This window comes from Carya illinoinensis, chromosome 1 (assembly GCF_018687715.1).
Source record: "Carya illinoinensis cultivar Pawnee chromosome 1, C.illinoinensisPawnee_v1, whole genome shotgun sequence".
Taxonomy (NCBI): domain Eukaryota; kingdom Viridiplantae; phylum Streptophyta; class Magnoliopsida; order Fagales; family Juglandaceae; genus Carya; species Carya illinoinensis.
Genome location: NC_056752.1, coordinates 23,272,893 through 23,277,652, shown reverse-complemented (window position 1 = coordinate 23,277,652; position 4,760 = coordinate 23,272,893). Strand labels below are relative to the sequence as shown.

The window sequence follows — 4,760 nt, the reverse complement described above, 5'->3', positions numbered from 1 at the left end:
TTCAATCCAAGGAAAGTCATTCCAATGCCCAAGTCACCACTAATCGCCACCTAGGTGCACCTCCATGTGCATTGCAACTAATCGGACTGTACCCTATGCCGTTTACACCATTTTCTCATGGGAAATCTCAGCAAACGCATCCCACCTCAACCGTCGAAACTCAGTTCTAGCATTGGACGAATTGACTCAAAGAAACCCGTCTTTTCTTTCAATCTTCCAATTGTAACCGACAGATACCATACCAATGGTTTCCCTCAAGCCCAGGACGTGCCATACTCCCCTTATCTCGCCTTGGTTAAGCTTGTAACCAGAGTTAAGGTCATTAATCAACTTACAAGTGATTAGTCATCTCTGAACCATGTTTCAAGCTAAACTTCCTTCTTAATTCCTTCCCACCTTTTTTATATGGACGTTAATACTTTTATTGTTTTTTCCCATCATTCTTAGAGCGGAATAGAAGATTAGACTTCATCCACCACATTTCAATACAAGGAAAGTCACTCCAATGCCAAAGTCACCGTCGATCGCCACCTAGGTGCACCTCTATGTGCGTTGCAACTAATCGAACTCTAGCCTATGCTGTTTACACCATTTTCTCACGGGAAATCTCATCAAATACGTCACACCATAACCGTCGTAACTCAGTTCTAGCACAGGACGAATTGAAACGAAGAAACCCATCCTTTCGTTCATTCTTCCAAATGTAGCCCACATCTTTAAACCATCTTCTGAACTTAATTTCCTTTTTAATTCTCTCTCTCTTTTTTCATATGGGCCTTATTACTCTTATTGTTTTGTTTACCATTATTCTTCGAGTGAATTAGAAGATTAGACTCGATCCACCACATTTCAATACAAGGAAAGTCATTCCAACGCCAAAGTCACCGCCAATCGCCACCTAGGTGCTCCTCTTTGTGCATTGCAACTAATCGGACTATAGCCTATGCCATTTGCACCATTTTCTCAAGAGGAATCTAATCAAATACATTCCACCTTGACAGTCATAACTCAATTCTAGCATTGGACTAATTGGCACTAGGAAATCCGTCTTTTCTTTCATTCTTGGAATTTTAGCCCACAAATGCCATACCATTGGTTTCCCTCAAGCCCAAGACGTGCCATCTCACCTTATCTTGCCTTGGTTGAGCTTGTAACCGGTGTTGAGGTCATTAATCAACTTCCAAGTGATTAGTCATCTCTAAATCATGTTTCAAACTTAATTTCCTTCTTCATTCTTTCTCACCATTTTTATATGGACCTTATTACTCTTATTGTTTTGTTTGCCATCATTCTTAGAGCAGAATAGAAGATTAGACTTCATCCACCACATTTCAATACAAGGAAAGTCATTCCAACGCCCAAGTCCCCGCCAATCGCCACCGAGGTGCACCTCCATGTGCATTACAACTAATCAGACTCTACACTATGCCATTTACACCATTTTCTCAAGGGAAATATCAGCAAATGCATCCCACCTTAACCGTCGAAACTAAGTTCTAGCATTGGACGAATTGACTCAAAGAAACCCGTCTTTTCTTTCAATCTTCCAATTGTAACCGACAGATACCATACCAATGGTTTCCCTCAAGCCCAGGACGTGCCATACTCCCCTTATCTCGCCTTGGTTAAGCTTGTAACCAGAGTTAAGGTCATTAATCAACTTACAAGTGATTAGTCATCTATGAACCATGTTTCAAGCTAAACTTCCTTCTTAATTCCTTCCCACCTTTTTTATATGGACGTTAATACTTTTATTGTTTTTTCCCATCATTCTTAGAGCGGAATAGAAGATTAGACTTCATCCACCACATTTCAATACAAGGAAAGTCACTCCAATGCCAAAGTCACCGTCGATCGCCACCTAGGTGCACCTCTATGTACGTTGCAACTAATCGAACTCTAGCCTATGCTGTTTACACCATTTTCTCACGGGAAATCTCATCAAATACGTCACACCATAACCGTCGTAACTCAGTTCTAGCACAGGACGAATTGAAACGAAGAAACCCATCCTTTCGTTCATTCTTCCAAATGTAGCCCACATCTTTAAACCATGTTCTGAACTTAATTTCCTTTTTAATTCTCTCTCTCTTTTTTCATATGGGCCTTATTACTCTTATTGTTTTGTATCCCAACCTTCTTAGAGTGAACTAAAAGATTAGACTTCATCCACCACATTTCAATACAAGGAAAGTCATTCCAACGCCCAAGTCCCCGCCAATCGCCACCTAGGTGCACCTCCATGTGCATTGCAACTAATCAGACTCTACACTATGCCATTTACACCATTTTCTCAAGGGAAATATTAGCAAATGCATCCCACCTTAACCGTCGAAACTCAGTTCTAGCATTGGACGAATTGACTCAAAGAAACCCATCTTTTCTTTCAATCTTCCAATTGTAACCCACAGATAGCATACCAATGGTTTCCCTCAAGCGCAGGACGTGCCATACACCCCTTATCTCGCCTTGGTTCAGCTTGTAACCGGAGTTAAGGTCATTAAACAACTTCCAAGTGATTAGTTATCTCTAAACCACGTTTCAAGCTTAATTTCCTTCTTAATTCTTTCTTACCATTTTTATATGGACATGAATAGTTTTATTGTTGTTTCCCAACCTTCGTAGAGTGAAATAGAAGATTAGACTTGATACATGACATTTCAATCGAAGGAAAGTCCTTCCAATGCCCAAGTCCCCACTAATCGCCACCTAGGTGCACCTCCATGTGCAATGCCCAAGTCACCACTAATCGCCACCTAGGTGCACCTCCTAGAGACGCCTTGAGTCGGTTTGCTTGTAGACCTGTGTTAGAGTCAGAGTTTAATTTTTCTGATCATTTGTTTGATAATTCTTCTAATTTTGAGAAAATGAGTGAACACGAAGATCAACCCACTAGGACCCTTCAGGATTACCTCCACCCTACACGCACAGCCACACCATCATGCATCATGTTTCCAGCTAATATTCGCCAATTGGATTTTAAAACAGGGATGATACAGTTACTCCCTACTTTTCATGGCTTGGAAAATGAATATCCATATGTGCACATTAGGGAGTTTGAGGAAGTAGTTGCGACTTTTCATAGTCAAAATGCAACTGATGACATTGTGAGACTTAAGTTCTTTCCTTTCTCTTTGAAGGATAGAGCTAAGAGTTGGCTATACTCTTTGAGACCACGATCTATTGGGTCATGGAATGAGATGACTCAGGTCTTTTTTAATAAATACTTTCCCCAACATAAGACCAATGCTTTAAAAAGACAAATATCCACCTTTGTACAAAAGGACAGTGAGACTTTGTATCAGTCTTGGGAGAGATTTAAGGAGCTATTGAGTATGTGTCCTCACCATGGGTATGAGAATTGGCGCTTAGTGAGCTATTTTTATGAGGGACTTACACCTAGAGAGCGTCAATTTGTGGAGATGATGTGTAATGGTGAGTTCTTACAGAAAGATCCTGATGAGGCCATAGAATACCTCAATGAGCTTGCTGAAAAAGCTCACACTTGGACTGGACCTAGTGCTACTGAGAGCACAAATAGGTCACGACCTGCAGGAAACCTAAATGGTGGTGGAATTTACCATCTCAGGGAAGAAGATAACCTAAAGGCTAATGTTGAGATGCTCACTAGGGAGCTAGAGGCGTTGAAGACTAAGGACTTAAAGCCAACACACGTGGCTAATCATGCAAAGTCTTTTGGACCATGTTTTGTGTGTGGTGGGGTAGATCACCTTGCCCAAGAGTGTCCCACATTTGCTGAGATGAGAGGGATGTATAAGGAACAATGTAATGCCTTAGGTATGTACATGAAGCCTGTTGCACCTTTCTCTGATACCTACAATCCTGGGTGGCGTAATCACCCCAATTTTAGCTGGAAGTCTGAAAACCAGCCACCTGCACAACCCCCTAGATCATATCCTGCACCATATCATGCACCTTCATCTTCTAGGAGTCCTTTAGAAGACACTTTGCATGCTTTTATTGAGGCACAGAGTAAAACTAATCAAAAGTTTGAATCTTTGATTATGCAGGTTGTTGAAGAAAACAAAGAGATAAAGAGTCATATATCCAAGATAATGAGCTCCTTGAGTGTGAATGAGCATGGCAAGTTTCCTTCTCAAGCTCAATCCGCACCCCAAGGTCAGCATATGGCACAAAAAAATTTAAAAGAAGTCAATGCTATTATGACAAGAAGTGGTAAGTCCTTACACCTTCCAACAACTAATAAGCAAGAGGATCTTGAAGAGGAACAAAGCAATGATAGCACCGAGTTCCCCAAGGATGCCGAGGTAATCAAGAGTCCAGTTAAGGTACCATTTCCTCAAGCTTTAAAATCTGGTATGCGAACTTTGGATTCTGGTAATGAAATCTTGGAGAACCTCAGGCAGGTAAAGATTAACCTTCCTCTTTTGCATGTTATTAAACAAGTTCCCACTTATGCAAAAGTTCTTAAAGATTTGTGTACAGTTAAGAGGAAGCACCATGTTAAGAAGACATCATTTCTGACAGAGCAAGTTAGTGCTCTAATTGAGCAGCGAATTCCTCCTAAGTACAAGGATCCTGGTTGTCCAACCATTGCATGTAATATTGGGAATCATGAGTTTGGGCAAGCCTTGCTAGATCTAGGAGCTAGTGTTAATTTGATGCCTTATTCCATTTATTTGCAGCTTGGTTTGGGTGAAATTAAGCCTACTTCTATCGTGCTTCAGTTGGCTGATCGTTCAGTTAAGAAACCGAGGGGGATAGTTGAGGATGTTTTG

The 4,760-nt window shown here is 41.0% G+C and overlaps 1 non-coding gene across 1 annotated transcript; it reads right to left on the bottom strand.

Moving 5' to 3' along the window:
• Positions 1 to 3,247: 3,247 nt before the first annotated feature.
• On the bottom strand, positions 3,248 to 3,355 carry LOC122293760. Its single transcript, XR_006237356.1, has one exon. It is a non-coding gene; the product is annotated as a small nucleolar RNA R71 (small nucleolar RNA).
• Between the last annotated feature and the right edge of the window lie 1,405 nt (positions 3,356 to 4,760).